The 21,194-nt window shown below is 36.9% G+C and overlaps 1 protein-coding gene across 11 annotated transcripts in view; it reads left to right on the top strand.

The window, feature by feature from the left end:
* The window catches only part of TENM2 (teneurin transmembrane protein 2), a 1,136,432-nt gene that overhangs the window by 532,901 nt on the left and 582,337 nt on the right, over positions 1–21,194 (top strand). For all 11 annotated transcript variants that reach the window (XM_068697798.1, XM_068697795.1, XM_068697797.1 and 8 more), the window contains one exon: positions 1,705–1,815. The gene's annotated coding sequence lies outside the window, so the exon portion shown is untranslated. The remainder of the gene's footprint in view (positions 1–1,704; positions 1,816–21,194) is intronic.

Genomic DNA, 21,194 nt, shown 5'->3' with positions numbered 1-21,194 from the left:
CTTCCTGCCTAGCTGGCAGTGGCAGTGTGTTTTTCTGTGAGTTGACACCTGGTCATAAGGAGTGTTCAGTCCTTATAATGTTCTTTCTTGGGGATTAAAGCATGATCCTACTCATCCTTCTGATGTTTTTTCTCAAATCTGACTAACAATGGATTTTAATGCTCACAATTTATTTATTTTTCAGTAGATTATTAGAGTTTGTATCTCAGAGCAACTTGATGCTGCTCTTACAAATGTTTCTGTTCCAAAGTTAACAGTCACTGAAATAGTGATACCCAAACAGGGAAGGTATAAATGAATTGGAAATTATAAGTAAATACTCCAAATAGCACAGAATTACCAAAGCAGTAGGTATGTAATAGCAGTATAATTTGCATTAAGGCATAGGTTCATGGGATTGCACAAAAGAAAGTAGGCATAATAGTGAAAATAAGGAGATTATGAAAGTAAAGACTGCCTTCCAACCCATAATTAGTAAGGTTATCTATGTTTCAGCTTTTGCATTTGCAAATTAAAAGCACTGTTTGTTTCACATTGATTCATATTCTTAGAGGATCTTATGCCGTGATTCTGGCCTTAAAGATTTTACATGATACTAATGTACAAAGTGTATCGAATTCTTTGTCTTATTTAAATAATTGATGCTTTATGGAAAGCTGTTGGCCTGAAATACAATTATGCCTATTCATTTCCAGGGAGATAGACCTCAGCAGTTAAGTAGTGCTAGTACATCAAGCTTCTATTTTAACCAAAAATAAGTACCATTAATTTAAATTCAGTGAAAGCAATAGATAAAGCTGGCAGTGTTAAATACTCTCAATGTTAAAAGAAAATTGCATGCATAATAGTTGGAAGGATTAGCTTGTCTTTATAGGTTTTTTGTATATATTTATGAAATATTTGGCTCTTCCGTTGATGGTTTGCATGTCTGTTCCCACCTGCAGCCAGTGGTGTTGTTACAGTTTTTGAATGGGTATTTATCAACTGTTTGAGTTTATTAGGCAGAATAACCAATCACTTCTTCACCATGACTTATTGCTTGATTCCATAATAAAAGGTGAAACATATTTTTTCCAAGTAATCTTACAAATAATTGTGGTTGCAACTGACCAGGTGAAAAATAAAGCAATTGCTGAGGCTGCAGACGTGTTAGGTAATTTCTCTTTTCCAAAAATACTTTTTAAGGATAATGAAAGTTCTGAACAAAATATGGGAACCAACGGGTGGTATAAGGATTGCAGACTGAAAAAGAAAAGCATGAAGTGACAGTGGAAGCAACTAGTGGTCTGTGGAGTTGTCATCTTAAGAGTACTTTACGTTAAACTTTACACTGTACAGATACCTGAAGAAAAAAATGTCTTGATCTTAAAGGTTTGAGGACCACTGACAGGATTATCATGCCTTTTTCTCTTTTGGGAGTTCAGAGGAAATGATCAATTCTTACCAGTTCATTTTAGCAATGTAAAATTTAAATAACTAAGCAAACCGATTGCTTGGGTGTCTGTGTAGGTTGGAGTGGGGGGAGGAGGGAGAATGCGAGGCATAAGGAAAAGATATTTCTAAAAGATGAATTTTGATATCCAAATGTAGGTAGATTTTATTGCCCTTTTAATATTTAAAAACTGTGAGACATAAGTACCAAAATACTTTTGAAGTCTTTGCTTATCGCAAACATTCAAATTTTGTTTTTTCCTCTTCTGACAGATCCTTCTTGCTTTTCATTGACAAGTGAATTAGGAAGTGTCTCTCACCTGGTCAGCTGAAGACACCACCCAGAACAACTGCAAAACAGAGCATTGCTGATCTCTCCTTTCAGTGAGTAGTCATAACTTCAATTTTGTATGTTGTTTTGCTCTGAGATGTGTTTATATTGTTGACCAAAGTGCTTCCATCTATGCTTGAAAAATGCCTTCCTAGATCTCTGCAGGAAAGTGTTTTTTTTGTAGAGGAAAGCAATTTGTCCCAGCACTTTTCCTTTACAGAATCTACTTCAGTCTTTCCCAGCCCAACTGAATTACTTAAGTGTGTTTCTTCTTCTGAAGCATTCTTTTTTCCTACCTACCTAGATTTTCATTTGTGTGAGTTGCCCATCCAGACAAATTGAGGATCAAATGAGGATGTTAGGAATTTATTGCTCCTGGCATCAAACAAATTTTTCTTCATTTGAGTGTGTATTTTATTCAGATTCCTAATACAACAAAAACTAGTTTGTCTTGATAAATGACTGCATATCAAGTTGTAAATCTGTATATCCTACAATATGTGTTGTATAAGGAAAAGGTCAGGAAAGAAGGACCTTTCAAATTGTCTGTTATTTTGTGGTGTCTGTAACTGTTGGACACAATGCTCACAAGACACCCTATAATTTAATTATGTTGTACATATGCTCTGGGAATTCATGTAATTACATACAGTAACAAACTATCCCTGTGTGTCCTGCAGAGACAGAAGGCTATCTTGCTTATGATAGCCTCAAGAGGAAAAGAAATATAAGCTTTAGTTGATTGATTCCCATAAAAAGTTAAAGCTGCTTTTTTTTTTTTTTTTAAGGTCTTTATTCTCTTGCGGTTTTAATTTTACCAAGGTAGTTTTCTTTTTATTTATTTTTTAATACGCCTGACAATTTTTATTCAGGCCATTTAATTCAGTGGCAGTGTTGCTTAAGAAACTGCTTTTAAGATGTGCCTCTTATAAAATAAACCTTTTAGTTGGAGTTCATTTAATATAATGTTTTTCATTCTATCACATTCCTTTCAAAGCATGGAAAAAACAGATTATTATTTTTTTTTTTTCTAGATATGGCAGGCACCAAATTCCAGGCAAATTCTTTCACTTATACTGAAATAGTCAGCACATTCTTGTATGTTGTTTGCTGTAGATTAGGTGGTTGTCATATATTTTCTGCTAAAAGATTATTTTCTGACTCCATGTCTGTATTTCTTCAGTTTTTACACTATTAAGATTCATGCTTCCTACTTACAAAGTAAATTATTCTAAGAGCCTGTGTCTCTGAATTCTAAAAAAATAATATTGCAAAAGAAACTTAAAATGAGAAAAACTGAAAAGCTTCAGTGTATGAATACAAATAAGAAAAAAATCTGGTGGGGTTTTGGTTTTTATTTTTCTATTTTTTCTGTTTTAGCAAGTCTCAGTTTCATGACAGTTTTCTGCCAGTGCTGTATAATTAGAAAAATGAAATAGGTAATTGCCAAAAATTGTTTTTATGATTACAAATGTATCTATATATTAATTTTCAAATCTCATATGTTTGATTTTAAGAGATCTTCTTAGTCCATCCTTTATCATACCAAGTGATAAAGGATGTTGGTCCAGAAGCTCTGTATCTCAACTGCAGTTTATCTGGAAAAGGTTGCAGAAATAGGTCCTCAGAAGTAGGTCATCTGTGAAAATTTCAAAACACCCGATAACTCAATCTCAAAATCCCCCTGCTGTCGTTTTGTGTAGGTAAGGCTGGTTGGTTTGTTGTTTTTTTTTTTTTTTTTTTTTTTTGTGAGGAAACCTAAATAACACCAAGTAATCTCCCAAGGTCATGAAGCAGGTCATGAGTAAAGCTGAATGTGCAATCACATTCATATTTCCCTGTAGTAATCAAAGATGCGAATGTGTCCATTTAAACCTTTCTAAATGATAGCTAGATCCTACATGCTGCTTTGTGCTTTGCTTTGGATTGGATTTTCAGGTAGTGAGGAAAAAAATTCCCTATGTTCTCGATGGCATGGCTGTGGTTTCTGCTATGGGTTTGATTTGAGATAAATGCTAGGGCAAGTGAGCTTAATGTTGTGATGGTTGCGAGGAGCAGAGTATTTTCCGTGTGAAATAGTTGCTTAAGCGGATTTTCACCGATTCCTCCAACTTAGAGAACATGACTCATGGGCTCCCAGGATGGGGGAAAAATCTAAGTACCACAGGAGGATTGCACAGTGTATCACATCAGTGGGTTTGGGGCTTTATTTCTGGGGCTTCAGGGTTTAGGGAAATATTCTCCCTTTATATACCATGATAAATTTTCCTTAGCTTAGCTGTGGTTTTGGGGTTGTGAATTTTCTCTGGGTTCTACACTGGGTGCTGGTAACATCTCTGGTTTTCAGCCTGTCGTAGGCTCTGCAGTTGACTTGCAATGTGAGCCAGTACCGTGCATTCTTTGTCTCATTAAATTTGTGTTCCCATGTACTTGCTGGTTTGCTGAAGAAGCACTAGTAACTTCTCAATTACTTCCCTTTTGTATTGTTTGTCCAGCCTCTGAGCGCTGCCTGTTTCTGCCTTTTCACTTGTTCTCTATACAAATGATAAAGACTCTCCATCACTTACCAAAAGATGGAAGTGGGACTCACTTCCATCTGTTATGTCCTTCTCTGACATCTTCTGTGTTATTCAGGGGCCATTGCTGGGACATCGATGCTTCAGCATGTTTGTTAGGTTTGTGTTTTATTTATTTATTATTTATTTATTTATTTATTTATTTTTTGTTATTACTCAACAAAGGCTGCTATCATCCCATCGTGGTGGATAAAAGCCTGTAGAAAGTAGCTACATTAAAGGAAAAAGAAGTGCAACTTCTTGAACAAAACCCTACTGGATTTCTTCTCACAGGGGGATTCTGTTTGTTAGCTTTATGCCTCTTGACTATAAATTCCCTTCTTCCTTGGGAGTGGGAAGCAAACAGCCTCTCAGTCACTGCCAGCTTCAGTGCTATTCTCAGTCCTGGGCCTGGAGGGTGCAAGAGTTTTTGCACTTTTAGGGCTGTTCCTAAGAGAATATTCTATGTGGTTTAAAAACATTCTGTAAACTCATAGTGGTATGAGTAACAAAAAGTATTTGAGAAAATTGCTAAAATAGCCCTCTTTACTATCAGGCTTACGTATCTCTCTTTGCCATGTTTGATTTGTGAGTTTGCAACGACTTTTAAAAGGAACAAAAGTATGTGAACAAAGTGAAATGTCTGTGGATCATCTGAGTGACAGCATCCCTCAGTGACACCAGCACTCTACTTTGAGCCTCCAGGTCGCAGTCATGCCTGCATGGCTCCTGCTGAGGTCCGGGCCACTTCTGCCAGAGGCAGGCACCTTCCGATCTTGAAGCAGGTTTAGCCACTTACTGCGAGGTACCTTCTGAGAGACATGGTACTCATCTCTAGTGTGCTTGGATTACCTCTTTTCATAATGGTTAAATTTTCAGGCTCCTGAGGGAAGGGGAGAGAAACATATGTCGTGTCCTCTCCCCTCCCTCCCCCACCAAAAAACAAACAAACAAACAAAAAACACCTTCCCGAACCCCAAGCTCCACTAGTATCAAATTTATTTGCCAGAATTTACATGGTGAGAATTTACACAGAGCTAACAGAGCTTTGCATGTGATCATTTTTGGTATTCCTGGTAATACGTAGTTTTGAAGATGTTTGTGCTCCAAATTTACACTTAATGTTCGGTTAGGTATTTTACGAGATTGTATAAATGCAGTTCTTTGGATCTTTTAAAGATGTATCATTTTGCTGAAATACTAGTTCATAGGTTTGGGGAAAAAAGCTTTTATACTTTAAATATGTAGTCTTGTAAACAATTTTATTTTTAAGTATGCTCTTATCCTTCCCTTATGAAAATTATTTCCTTTCAATTGATTTTTTTTTTATACTTGGGTTTTTGAGTAGCTCTGTCTTTTACTTCCTAAGCAGCAAGCTCACAATCACAACGTGATAAATAAAATATTCGCACTCAGAAATGGAACCACAAAACCAATGTAACTTCTGTTATTGATCTTTTTTTCTGTGCAGCTCGTCTGGCAGTGAAGAGAAAATTCCATCCTGTGTAGGCATAAAAATTATTTAGAACAAATTACTCTAAATTATAAACTAACCAGTAAATCAGTATTGCTTCAGCATTATTTGCCTATTTCTGCTCCCCCTCAGCCTAAGTTCTGCATCTCTAATAAGAAGCAATGCATGGGATTTTTTTGTTTAATTTTTATTTAAATGAATAAAGTAAAATGGACATTTCCTTTAATTATCAGCAGTACTTCGCCATGGTTGAAGAGCAAGGGTATATATTCAATTAAAATGGATCATTGTAATATGAATAATGATTACAGAAGTAGAATTAAGATGTCACCCAAGGTTTTATAAGTCGTTTGCAGATCACCAGTTAGCTCTTCTAGAAAAACATTTTCCAAAGAATAAAAAAGGTACTATTTTCTTAAATTATTTTTTTGTTATGAAGTTTTAGTGGGATGCTAGTGGGGTTTTACCTATTTAGTATTAGGAAGAACTTTAAATGTATTAGGACACACATTGTGCACACATTGATCTTAGCACTGCAAAAATACTTGTTAGGAGAGAACTTTAGTTAGAAGCATTTCTAAAGACACAATATTTGTTTTGAAGAAATAAATGAAACAATATAGTTTCTCAAGTCCTGCATGAAAAGATGAGAAATGGAATTTTATTTTGGATAGATTCAGGCTTCCATCAAATAAATGAGAAATGGGAATAAGTCATGTCTAGAATGATTTTTAAACAAGATAACGACAGGGATTACTGTATCTTCAAACATTTTAGTGGACTGTAGTCCCAATTAGTGTGTGGGCTGAAAAGGCTGTGATAGGAAAACTATAAAAATACAAAATTATCACTACATGTTAAATAAGATAATGATGTTTGAAACTCTGGATTTTTGATTGATTACTATGTAACATGCAAAGTTGAGTGTTGATAAAAAGATGCTGATAGTATTCAGTATTTTATACAGATTACCTTTGGAGTTAAGTGCAGATTTTAATATAAATATTTACATTCTGTTCCATGAAGGTTTATAATTTGTAGTTTTTTTAATATACTTAAGTGGATTTGAGCTTTAAGATTTTTTTTTCCTTTGCAAAAAAATATAAGCTTTGACCTTTGATTTATAAAACTAAAGGCAGATTTTCATTTATGTCCTAAGGTAAGAAAAGAAAATGCATCTTTGCTTCAATGGGAATATGGGACTGTGGGTGAAAAGGTGATGGAAAAATGCTGTAGCTATTCAGGCTGACCTAAAATGCAAGCTTGAGAAAAATATTAGAGTAGCTATCTGACTACTTCTCGAAGTGAAGCCAGCACGGACAGATCTTGACTACAAACTCAGAAATGACTGTGTGGCTGTCCTTGGAGAGCTCAAAGAAATATAGCTCATTACAGATGATGCTTAATAAATTCTTCTGTGTAACCTGCTACAAGCATCTGCAGGAAGAAAAGTATCAAATTCTAGTTGTGGTGTTCCTTGACTAACTCTTCTTCCCTCCTTTATGTATGATTTTGTCTGTTCCGTGCCAGTGCTGAATTGTCAGTAGAGGAATTGTAGATTTTTGTGGAACCGATTCTAAGTCTCACTGGAAACTCAGTGCAATTTCAGAAATTCTGCGTGCTTGAGGGTGATGTAACCCTTCATGCGTGATGCTGAATCCTGATCTAAGCTACTTCAGAGCTAGCTTATGTAAAGGAAAAGGTTTGCAGTCAGCATCTTTTCTTGGAAGGAAACCTCTGTAATTACTTTTTGACTAAAGTTTGAGGTGGTATGACTGTGTAGGTGTCTGATAAATGTTTTTGGTGGAATAGAGCAAACAGAGCAGACATGAGGAATGAGTGGATAAAGCTGCATTTCAGTTGCATTCATTCCAGTCCAGGCCTTCGCCCTCATGAGCAGTTTATTTTTGTGTATTTAATGAAAAAAAAATATATATATATAAGAAGCAAAAATTTTTAAGTAGAAATTTTCTGTGTACAATTTTCCTTTGTTTTTCATTGATCTGTTTGTTTATAGAAGTAGCAGGTATAAACTGGTTCATTAGGCTCTGAATGCCTTTTATAAAGTTCAGTCCAGTTCTGAATTTTTCTGGCACCGAATTACAACTTCAGGTTTTGTAGGCAAGCTATATTGGCTTGGAAATGATCTCCAAAAAATCAGGTTTTCTAGAAAGAAAGTATGTAGAGCTAAACCACCATCACAGTGAGAAATCGGAATGTTCAATGCTTATGGACATTTTGGTATCAGGAAGAGCTACCACCATCAGTACTCCATCTGACAGCTGTATATATTTGCCGCTGAAGCTGGGACATGAATCAGTTACAATAAGCCTGAAAACAGGCTCAGATATCATCCAGGAGATGGCTGCTATTGACTGCAGGAAAGGAGATATTAGAGTGAGCGAGATACCTTTCAAGAATAAATCAGTTTTGAGTAATAAGGAGTCCTCCAAGGGTGCTAATAATGCACAAGAAAAACATGTCAGTAGGACATTGGAGAGTGACAAGATTATGCTGCACTGTAGCACTGCTGTGATTCCAATAGGTATATGAGGCGAGGTGATTCATAACACAAATAATTCGTGTTCTGTACTTCTTTTAAATTTGAAGTTGAATGCAGGGAAGGTTGTGGTTTGCTGGTTGTCTTCAAGCAATTATTTAGTCTTTTTCACTGTGCCTTATGCAAGTCTGTCACTTACATAAACCTTTCCCATTATGTTAGTACATTTACAGTGACTTGAAGTGGAAGGAACGCTGTGACTTCCATTGTCTTACATGATCAGAAACAACAACAACAAAAAAAACACAATAAAATATACCTAATCTTCAAACTGGTTTTCAGCAGATTCATTTATTTATTTATTTAGAATAAACTCAATATAACTGGATTTATATTTTATTTAGTTAGTTCCTTTAGGAGCATCTGTTTTACTGGCAGATGGATATAATCTTGTCTTCTCGAGGCCTGCCTTGTTTTACTTGCTCAGTTCGTTTTGGAGGTAGAGTACAAAATCTCAGTATGGGTTTATTGCTGACTGCCACAGATGTAGTGAATTAATAATCCTGGTGAGAATCCTTTTGTGATTATAATGATGTTAAACTTGTGTTCTGTACACAAGTTTAGAGGTTATCTCCCAAAAATTACAGGTAGTTTCACAGTTGTGGTTTTTAAATATGTGACATGAACTTTTAAAATGGAAAATTTAGTTCATGGTTTCAGACATGGAAGGTTTTTGTTGCTTAAAATGTAGCCATCTATTCATTTGTTTTTAAGATTAGTAAAGGCTTCTTTGACTTAAGATTGCAAACTCTGTCACTTCCTACTTCCTTGCTGCTCTACCTTTTCCTTAAGAGAGAAGTGCTGCACACACTTAACTAAATGTGCTAGTGGAAGCAGCTTTACTTCATACAAGTCTTTACTGACCTAGCTTTTTATAGCCCCTAGCAATCAGTTCCGTGCTTGTATAAGACAATGTTAATGATAATAATGTGAATATATATATTAAAACAATGTGCATAGTATTAGATTGTTTGTTTTACAAGATTGCATCTTCTTATTTTTTATTGTTAGCTGTATTGTAACTGTAATGTGGCACATTTCACGGACAGTTGAAGTTTCCTTCACTTTAGCAGAAATCTAGCTTATTATGCAGATATCCGCTTTTGACAATGAGCATCTGCAGCTACTCAAGACGTAGATATGGTGCTGTATGTGTGCAGGCATCTTCATTTGTTATGCTATGTTATCCCAGAATAAATATGCAGAATATATTGCAGTAGAACAATCACAATGCAAAAAAAGAAGCACACTGATGTTTTGTTATATGATAGCTGACTGTGCTGCTGGTTATAAAGCAAGTAGTTAAATCCAAGCGGAACAAATTTTCCTTTTAAAAATATTTTAAATATTTGCTTTATCTCATTTTTTTTATTCAATCTCCTTAGCAACAGAAACATCTGTTTCTTTTCTCTTAGTCATTACATTCAAAGAAAGTAGCTGCTTCAAATATAATGAAAGCAATTTCTGTGGATTGGGTAGCTATTAATTGTTGCCAAGATCTTTTATTATTATAACAGGACATGCAACAATTGGCATTTTTTATATTGAAATACAGCTATCTAGTTAACCTGTGCTGGTTAGGTGAGCTATAATCCATCAGCTCTTACAATGCATTTATTGTGTGATCTTCTTATGCGACAGAGACAAGAGTAAGCATGACTTTTTCTGGTTTCAAAGAATCTTTGAACAGCTTGGGTTGGAAAGAACCTTCAAGACAATCCAGTTCCAACCCTCTGCCATGGGTAGGGTCATCTCCCACCAGCCCAAGCTGCCCAAGGTCCCATCCAGCCTGGCCTTGAACACTGCCAGGGATGGGGCATCCACAGCTTCTCTGGGCAGCCTGTGTCAGGGCCTCACCACTGTGGATTACTTTTTGCACCTAATGTTTTGTTTAATTTGCAACTTGAAAACAGATTGTCAGAGAATTTGCTTTGAAGACAGAGTACTAAATATGCATGTCCTTAAAAATACATATTTTTACATGTCAATCTAGAATATGAAATGTAGAATTAGTATAAATATGGACTTTGTGATGCTCTTAGTCAAAATACTATGCATTTTTCTGGAGAATTTTATAATTTAAAATTATTTCATTTCAAAAGGGCTTCTTGATCTGTAATTGCCCTGTGTAGGGCCAAGAATTCACTCCTAAATCACAAGATACTGGCACATGTAAGGGAGAGATATAAAGGAATGAGTGAGGGGTGCCAGACTGGGATAGGAACAGATCTCTTTAAACCAATAGAAGAAACAGACTTGCTCTGCAGCAGTGAAACAGAAGGACTTTTGCTATTACCATAGTCTTGAGTGACTGTTATTTAGAGCTAACTGCACATGGATGGACGTGCGCACATGCTTGAAAACTAGTGCGTAACGTTTAACTTACCTCTAGGTATTGTGAACTAGTTAGTTTATAACACAGAGGTTAGTAATGGCATTGGGGAAGAGTATTTTAAGATAAGCAAAATTAGGAAGGCTTAAGCTCAACTGGAGCTCAAGTAGTGAGGGATAGCAAAAGTAATAAGGTGTGTAACCTTACACGCCTATAGGTTATTGCAAAAGGAATTTCTAGGTACTCATCCATCTGTTGTGAAAAAAGCTGAAGTACTCGATGCCAGTATTGCCTTGTCTTTCACAAGCTAAGTCTATTTCCACGTGGGTTGAGTGTGTTTCATTGTCCCAGGCTGGGAATGAGAATTGCATCCAGTAGCCAGAGTGGTAAAAGGCTAATTTATACCCTTTGTACATATGATGACCAGCCTCATTGCTGTCCCTGCAAAGATCATGGTTATAGGTATGAGATCCACATGCAAACAGGTGAAACCTCAGAATAAAATGAGTAGTATGGGTTCACTAAAGGGCTGCTCGTTTTTCTCTGATTTGTTTACCTTCTGCAGTGAAATGAGTGGCTATGTCAGTCCTTTTACACATTTCAGTATCTTCAGTATCTTTTTTTTTTTTTTTTTCAGTGCACTTGTACCTTGAAGCCATGCAACAGATTTGATAGACAAGGGGTAGTGGTTTTAAACTAGAAGAGGGTAGGTTTATATTAGATATAAGGAAGAAACTCTTCGCTATTATGTCAGTGAGGCCCTGGCCCAAGCTGTCTAGAGAAGCTGTGGATGCTCCATCCCTGGCAGTGCTCAAGGCCAGGCTGGATGGGGCTTTGGACAACCTAGTGTGGTGGGAAGTGTCCCTGCCCATGGCAGGGGGCTTGGAAGTGGATGATCTTGAAGGTCCATTCCAACCCAAGACAATCTATGATTCTATGCTGAGCTGCAGCAGCACACGGGCACAGAAGCTGGGACCTGCCAGGGACTGTATGTCTTGTGTTGTTGTTTTTTGTTTTGATTTTTTTGTGGAGAGGTGTTCTGTCCTACTGCTTGTATGCATGCTGCAATCAGACAGCATTACAGCAGGAAAAACAAAATGAAGGCTTTGGCTTGATTTTCACTCCAAGGACCAGCAAAACTTTGAATTAGAGAAGGAAAAAAAAAAATAAGAGGATTACTGCTATGCTACCACCTTTAATCCCATTTGTACTTTTCCTGATGCTTTCTTTTTTTTCTTTGTCTCTCTCTCCAACCCTGAAAATAATAATTTTACATAATTCTACCTCCTGGCACATGTGGGCGTCAAGAAATGGCTTTGAGAAGCTTTACCAAAGGACCATCTGCAGCCTGTATGAGGGCCAAGAACACTGAGAACTTCCCTCTGTAGAAGAACGGAAGAGCTGGGTGGAGCACAGAGCAGTAAACTATGGCTGTAATGGTTTTAACTGGCTAGCACATCAGACAGATGGACAGGTGCCCAAATGCTGTTTCCCTGGGAGTTTTGGGTAGCTGGCCATACTCTGGTCTCCTCCTTAGGTTTCACTCTTGCTCTTAAAGCAGTATTGGAAACTGTTTGCATTCAAGTTAGGCGCACAGAGCAGTCCAAAATAGAATTACTGCATTCCTGATGATTCAGTAAATGCACAGTCTTCGTATCATATTCTGGAAGTGGAGCTGGTTATCAGTTTTCCACGGGGATGAGATGACTACAGGCAGGTAAAGAAAGGGCTTTTGGGGAAGGCTTGGGAGGGGAGAGTTTGGGGCATGATAGGCATGATTGTCTACTGTAACTCCTGTGCTTGGGCAAGAGGCAAGGCATCTGACAGAGGACCTCTGAAGAGGGGACTTGCATCAGTTGTGGGCAGGAACAGCATTATAGAAATGACAGAAAGTTTCATGACAAGGAAGAGTCTTTACGCAAGAACCAAACTGGTGTCTCGCTGTGTAGTGTAGGCAGGGAGGCATAAGAGGCTTCTGTAATTGATTTCTCCTTCTTCATAGGCATGTTCTTCTGTCTGATGCAGGCTGCTCAAGTGGATAGTTACTCCTATAGGTTTAATCAATGTGAAATAAATATCGATCCTATAAAATGTGAGTAGCTAAATAATTGAAATCTTACTACCAACGTGTAAATATTATTAGAATAAGTATATGAAATCTGTGGTTATGTATTTCATGGGAACCTGCCCATGGTTAGTCAGATTACCTTCTTTCTTCTAGTTGAATTGCTGGAGTAGGAAGCCTTCTTTTGGAAGAAGGATATGGTGTAAATTCTTTCGTGGTAGCTGCAAATCAGTCAGTGAGAAAACATGTGAAGTCATTTGGAAAAGTAAGAGTTACCAGTGTGGTTGTTTGCAGGAATGCAAGAAAGCTTATGGCTGCAAGGTGGAAAAAAAGTAAGTTGGTTTGAGATAAGAAGAATGGGAGTTTCAGTTGCTTGATGTCTCCCCTGCTGACCATCCAGCCATTTCAAGTATGAAACAATTTTTGTTCATTTGTTTCCTCGTATCTTACCCTTCACTGAAAGGCTGCAGCTCCCTAGACACAGGGAATGATTTAGACATTCCCCTGTCTGAATGTTTCCTGGATTTTGGAAAATCATAGCTTATATATTGGTCTTCATTCTAAATAAATGCAGATGATTCTTACAGAGTATTTCAGAGTTTCAGTTGTTTTTTTTTTTTTTTTTTTTTTTTTTTTTTCTCTCTGTGTGTTAGGCTTCAAATGCAAGCTATTTGCTGCTGCTTAGGATGGAGTTTATTTAGCAGGAAATGACAATGACATTCTTTTATCAGTGAACTGGAGTGAAAAAGTAACACTGTTTAAAAGTAGAGATAGGAAACCAGGTCACCTGATGAAGTTAGTGTACTCAGTAACAGTGGTTCTACATGTATTTAATAGATTGAATTCTTCAAATGCTCCACAGAAAGTGGGTGTCTTTCTAACTTTCTCCATAATTCACTGCTAAGGGTAATAGCTGATAATTCTGCAGCTCTTCTTGATGTCTGTCCACAAGCTATTTTTAAAGTCAGACTTCTCATGAAGACCACTTCTGTGATATTTGAAGAGTTAATCACAGTTGGTTAGTTTACTGCTAATGTGCGTAAGACATAATTCTTCATGTTTTGAGTTTAATACCATTTCAATTTGAGATTGCTACACTTGGTAACAGAGGGCAGAAAATATATGTATAAAGATGATATATTTGAAGTAGGTGATAGATTATGGGCGTTAAAATATGTACTTTAACTGTACAAAGGGGTTTTGTGTGTGTTTGGTTTTGTTTTTTAATTATTTTTTTCAATTTAAAAAAGCCTAAGAGCAATCTGAATTAAACACTTTAATTTGGATCTAGATTCTGGCATAATCTTAGAACCATTTCTTTATCTGATGAATTGACGCTTCCGTAATCTATGGAAAAAATTCAGAAAAAAACAGTGAGAATAATTGTCTTCAGAAAAGGTAGGAATGCATGTGTTTGGCAGTTACCAGTCTACTTGACATATATTTATTTTGAGTTGAGGGTAAATTTTCAGTAAAACATAAATTAGAATAAATAAAGCATAAATTAGAATTATGCAACCCAAAATTACTTAGATATTGATTTTAACCTTACTAGAATGATTTTTCATTACTATGAGAGATCACAAGTGCACGCATGCATCAATACTAAAAGACACTTTATATATATACATGTATTCTTAAAAAAAAAAAAGTATACTCTTAAAAAAAGTATTATTTTAAACAAACTTTTAATACAGACGTCCATAGAACCTACTGTTGTGTGGAATGCATTGTGCAATCCAGAGAAGTTTAGAATTTGTGGAAAAATTCTCTTCATCCACCAAAGGAAATAGGGTATTTGACAACATGCATTTGTCTACAAAATGTGAAGCAATATCTGATGAAATACGCTTTGTCAATAAAATAAATTGCCAAACAAAATATAATCCTTCCTCAAAATACATTTAGCCTACGCTGTGAAATAAGCTTCTTCCACGAAGTGCATTTTGTTGCTTGAATTATTTTGATTTTCTGTCTATCAGAATCTTTAGATAAAGTGTTGTTTTGTCAGACACTGTATATCAACTTCATTTTATTATATACAGATAAAATACATTTAATTTGAAGGTAGACATTTGATAGGACACCTTAAACTGGTGTTGGTTTAACAGAAATGATAAACTGCAGACATCCGTTGTTTGTGGGGTGAGAGGCTCACTTCTGTTCCTCGCTGTGCTTACAATATAATGGTTCTGTAGTTTCTAGTTCAGCTGCTGTTGTGCTGTCTTAGATGTATTTAGTTTTCTTCTGATGAATAATCTCTGAATTGCACACTGTTCTAAAATGAAATGCCCAACTGTTTAGCCAATAGACAAAAATGTCAATATTTGTTCAAATTTCCCACGAGTTGTCAGTCACGTATCTGGCGTTACTTATATCTATGCATCAGCCATGGGTCCTGAGCTAAGCCCTTCCCTGACTTACAGGAGTCATACCAGATGTATGACTAAGCTGTTCAATTTCTAATTCAGTGGAAATCTTTGCATTATTGTTATAGAAGACAGAACTAATTTTTCAATTAAACAGCTCCTTACTGATCTTGAAACTTTCAAAACATCACCATTGTGTGTATGCAAAGATGCAGTCATCGAGAAAGATGCAATTCTTCTTTGGAAGAGGTTGCCAAAAACTTAAATCTCTGCAAAGAAATACAAATGTTCCACTGAGTTTTCAAACACTGACTTATGTTGAAATTGGTACTGCAGGGCCTACATTTCAGTTGTGTAACAATTTTCAGGAAAAGGACTGTGGAGTTGCTTATTTCACAGTGCTTGTTAAAGTTAAAAGGACATTTGATTACTCCAAAGTTTAATGTAAAGCATTAAAAGTTAAGCCTCTATGACTATCTTTGTGCCAATCCAAATACCACTTGTGACAGTAAGTAAATGTGCAAATTGTTCAGCTGTAATTTGGAAATATAGATAAAACAGTGAAAGCAAAGCAAGTTTCCAAGCAGGGTGTGAAGTATCTCCTGAATTAGTGGTTGAAGGTTGTTTTTACTCACAAGTTAACAAGATCATTCTTGCCATTGCTGATCATAAGAAGTTTAAAAGAAAAGGCTGAGGATTGTAAAGACTTCAGCAAAAACACTTAAGTGTCAACTCAGAAGTGCAAAGCACTAGAATGTTTTAAATGAGAATGAAATTAGAAATTCAGAGAGAAGTTGAGGTGTAGGCCATAGAGGTGTGTTAAAAATTAATGCATTTGGCTAAATAGAAATGAATGCTAACCTTTGCATCCTGCAGAAACAAAAATACATGATGCTGCAAATGGAAAGCTCTTTCCAGGCCTGGTTGCTTCAGCTTTCTGTACACATAGTTTCCCAGCCACTTCAAAAAAAACTCTATGGATATAAATATGTAGACTTTTATAATGTGTAAGGAAGTAAAAATTAGTTTTGGTGTAAAATGTTTCTTGCATTTATAATCAAGTAGAAGCTTTATAACTATGAAACCTCACGTGCATGTAGAAATGGGCAAATTGGGCTGTTAATATTACCTGAATATTATTATTATATTATGAATTATTATTAATATATGAATATTATGTTGCATTATAGGAAGTGCTTGCCTCCTTCCTTTCCCCTTCAAGCCAGTATGCTTCTGTTGTTAACATTACTTGAATGAAGTGTGCATACCTGAACTAAGTGATTGTGATGTCTCTTCAGATATTTTTACCTTAATCTGGGGAATGTTATTTCCCATTCATTTCTCTTTTTGCTGGTGTGTTTCTCAGATGACACAATCATCATACACTATCAAGTACACATTAGCTTGTGACATTGGAAAGTTTGGCAAGACGTAGGCTAGTCTGACATAGCCTGATTCATATTGTTCTATATGAATTCTGAAGATGGTACTGACAAAGATTAGGGTTGGAACGTAGCTCTAGAGGTACTTTTAGCTGCTGCCTGTGGTAACAAAGCTTATGAGATGATTCTTTCTCCTCTGTCAAATTCATCAGCCTAAAGTTTAAACTTGTTCACTATGTCCACTGACTTTGATTAAAGGCCAAGAGATTTTATAGATAACCAGCTTCCTGCAACATCACAGAATTATAGAATGGCTTGAGTTGGAAAGGACCATCAAGATCATCTACTTTCAAGCCCCCTGCCACGGGCAGGGATACTTCCCACCATACCAGGCTGCCACTGGCCCCATCCAGCCTGGCCTTGAGCACTGCCAGGAATGGGGCACCACAGCTTCTTGGGGCAGCCTGGGCCAGGGCCTCACTGCCTTCACAGTAAAGAATTTCCTCCTAATATCTAATATAAATCTACCCTCTTTTAGTTTAAAACCACTTCCCCCGGTCCTATCGCTATGCTTCTTGACAAAGAGTCCCTCCCCAGCTTTTCTGTAGTCCCCCTTCAGGCACTGTAAGGCCACTATGATCATCTCTGTGGCCTACTTGTGCTGGGTCCCAGAGCTGAGTGCAGGCTGCAGGTGGGGTCCTACGAGAGCAGAGCAGAGGGGCACAGTCCCCTCCCTCACCTGCTGCCCACGCTGCTGCTGGTGCAGCCCAGGGTATGGTTGGCTTCCTGGGCTGCAAGCCCACACTGCTGACTTGTGTCGAGCTTCTCGTCAGCCAACACCCCCAGCTCCTTTTCCTCAGGGCTGCTCTCAGTCCATTCTCGGCCCAGCCTGTGTCTGTGCTTGGGATTGCCCTGGCCCAGCTGCAGGACCTTGCACTTGGCCTTGCTGAACCCCATGAGGTTTGCACAGCCCCACCTCTCAGGCCTGCCCAGGCCCCTCTGGATGCCATCCCTTCCTCCTGCGTGCTGAACGCACTGCACAGCTCAGTGCCATTGGCAAACGTGCTGAGGGTGAGCTCAATCCCACTGCCTGTGTCACCCACAGAGATGTTGAACAGCACCAGTCCCAATACTGATGCATGAGGACCGCAGATCAGGTGACAGAGAGATCTAAAATGCTTGTATTTTTGGGAGCCCTTGGAAAAAGAGGAATTAAAGTGCCCATCAGTGAATGAGCTTTCTAAGGTATCAAAGTTTTTGTTTGTTTGTTTGTTTTTAAGGCATGCAAGTGAATGAGTGCACACACGCAAATCTGTTGAGAAATAAATAGTGTGAGGTTTCATCATCAGGCATTAAAAAATATTGTTTCTTTAATAGTTTACACATCATGTTTCTAGATATTGTAATAGAAAATCTCTCAAAATGGTTGCTTCATGTCAATATAAATACCGCAAAAATTAAGTTCTGGTGTATGCAACTGATAATGTTTGGTGAGGGTGTAGTGTAGCTGTACATCGTTTCAGTTTCCTAATTGATTGTACTCTTGTAGGCTGTGCTAGATACTTGCACTTAGAAAAAGAAATAAAGTATCTGTTTCTTTCTCAATGTACTTACAATGATTGAACATAAGCAATATTTATGCTTAATTATTTTTAAAGAAGTTTAATAATTGGAAGCCAAAGATGAACAACATTTTAGTCCCAATGTTCAGAATATGTAGAAAGTGCTGCAATTTTTCCAGGTCATGTTGTGTGCTCCTGATTTAAGCATTCTAATATTTTTTCAAAGAGAGGAAACACGCATGTTCGCTAGGGTTCATTCTGGTTGCTGCGCTGTCTTGATGCTTTTGCTTTCAGTTGCTTCCCTGCAGCAAGCTTCTTACACTTAGGTTATTTTATTTGAAGGAAATGAACCAGTCTTTCTCTGAGTGATAACTAGCTATATCTTCTGTTGATCACTGATAACAATGCCGGGAATTGTAGCGTTCAGAAGTGCTGGTCCTGAGTGTCATTGCTGAGAGAAAAAAGCAGGGAGCAGGCGGTGCCTTTCAATTGTGGCCTCCTGCATCATATTGCATGCTCTCCTCATCCATCCTCAGCCACTCCAAAACCTTTTTGGGCCTCCTTTAACTAAAAAAGGTTGTTTTACAAATATTGTTCGCTAAGTGAACCAGGATCTTGCATTTGTTTACAAGGGATTGAAACCATTTTTGTTCTTTAGTTTCTGTTCAAATGTACTGCTGTCATTCCCTTTGCAGTTCAGGTTTTGCATCTCCTCTTGTTTTTGTTGTTGACCTGCCCGCTGTTTAGGATGCAGTAAGCTAGAAATGCAGCAGAGTCAGATGAACACTGGAGCAATGGAAATAAACCATCTAGGTTTGGTTTGTATTTCTCTTGTGCACAAACATTGGGTTAAACTTGCACAGTAAGTCAATGTTAAGGGTAAAAATGTTCCTGTGATTCCCCCACCCACTCCTACTTGTGGGAATTATTGGAATTAAATAGTATTTTGTTCATGCTTGTAGTTTTGGAGTGTAACATACTTGCTAAAGTATCTGGCTCTTGACCTTTTTTGCACTTTTATAGATTAACTGAAGAATGAAATATGAAGATTCATTGTTACTACTGAGGCATGTTACTGTGTTTTGTGGATAAAACATACCTTGAATTCTGTGTTTTTTAGTAGAAAAGACCGGGTTGTTGAGCAAGCAGTTAGTTCTTTCTTGGAGCTGCCATTCACATATTAGCAAAAATTCCTTATTTTCCAGTATTATTCAATTACTAAATTCAGTTTTATTAACATAGGAATAATAAAATTTCTAGATGGACTTGAATCAAATTTTGCAGTTAATTTAAAGAAAGACAGTCCCTCAAAATCTTGAGTAAGATCCTGCAAAGATTTTGCTAATGGAAGGTACTGTGGATATATTTCTATGTTTTCTAATATTTCTCTTGCTAGATTAAAGGTTGGACTAGGTGATCTTAGAGGTCTTTTACAACCTAAATGATCTATAAATCTATATGATTTTTACTGCATTTTTCATTACCTTAATTGCCGGAGTCAGTTAAACAAGTCTGCCAATTATACTTTTGAGTAGAGTTTCTCCTTGCTTTATTACATTGCCTTTCGGTTTTTCTCTTCCTAAAGCCTTTAGTCAGCTGTTTTCAACTGAGCATTTCACAAGGGTGGTTTTGCAGCTTGTTTAGATGTGAACTGTATTGACGTGGACAAGCTGCTTTTGTGTTGCAAGACCATGTTGGCTCAACAGCAGTGACCAAACAATGGCAAACTGTGGAAAGCACCTTATCCTGTAATTTTCCCTGTGTATTTAAAATTTTCTTGTTTCTTGTGTCTCTGATCATTTTTTTGTCACAAAAATCATCAGGGACCGGTGGTCCTCTAAGTGATGAAGTTGCTGCTTTCTCTGAACAGGCTTCCAGTATCCATTGTGGATACAGGAATTATATGCCTTCAAACAGGCATAGCGATGGCTCATGCTTTTTGACATTCTGTCTTTCCATTTCATATGTGTCATGCTTCATTTCAGTTGTTGCAGTTTTTGAAGAAAAGTTCTGGCCATTTTGTGTTTTTATTTTCTGTGCAGCTGTGCATATGGGGCGGGGCGACCAGGAGAGCTCTGTCTTATGTATGTGAACTTCCATGAGTTCCTTTATTACTCAACATTAGAGTCAGAGTTGATTTGGGAAGATATACCCAAACTAAAAATTATAGGTGACGCAACTGAGATAGGTGGGAAATCAAACTTCTGTCAGTTATGGGGCTCTGACTACACTGGCATAAAAATACAAGATGGTTTCCTAGTATAAACCTTAGAACATATGTTAGCAGACAGCACATCAGTGTTGAAATCTGTTTTATATAAATATTGTTAATGTGAAGTGGTCGGTTGAAAGCAGAGAAAACATAAAGTACTTGTGGTAATCAAATGATCCTTGATAGAGCCTGGGTGGAATCAGTTCATGGGATGGGCAACTGCAGTCTTAATCCATAAGCATAAAAAGAAGAAGAATTTGCAAGAGAAAGTCACAATAAATGTTCATTTAAATAGTTTCGCAGAGGAACAAAATATAGGAAAAAACATTGACACAATAATAATAAAAAAAAGTGTGATTTTAAATGAAGCTCTAAATGAGAAATGCAGTATTGATAAGTTGAACAAAAGCAACTGTCTAAGGAGGATTCAAAAAGCAATGTGTACAATTTATCAGGATAAAATAGCTTTATACAAATGTGTTTTGACAAATTATTTTGAAGTGAGCATTATGAATGCTTTTTGAGCTGAGTAATGTGCAAACCTTCATCCAGGAGTTAATATATCACCTGGAAAAAGAATCCAGTAATCTCTATGCAATTTGGTACAATATGAATATAACTGCAGAAAGACTAAAACGTAACCTGAAAATTAAGTTGGGGGCTTGCAAAGAACAACCAGAAAATAAGCTAATTAGGAAGAGAAAAACTTAAGTACATAGGAATGAAAATAATTTAACATGAGGTTACTCATTATTAGTTTTATACTTATATGAGACTATATATAATGATTAGTACATACAAATATTTACTTTAAATATATAAATAAATATGATGTGAAAAAGTTTCATTGACCTTATGTCCTAATTTATTGCCTGTTGTATTCATTTAAAGTGAGAGTGTACAAGCAACCTGATGCAAGCC

This window comes from Anas acuta, chromosome 14 (genome assembly GCF_963932015.1).
Source record: "Anas acuta chromosome 14, bAnaAcu1.1, whole genome shotgun sequence".
Taxonomy (NCBI): Eukaryota; Metazoa; Chordata; class Aves; order Anseriformes; family Anatidae; genus Anas; species Anas acuta.
This window is presented reverse-complemented; position numbering and strand designations above follow the sequence as displayed.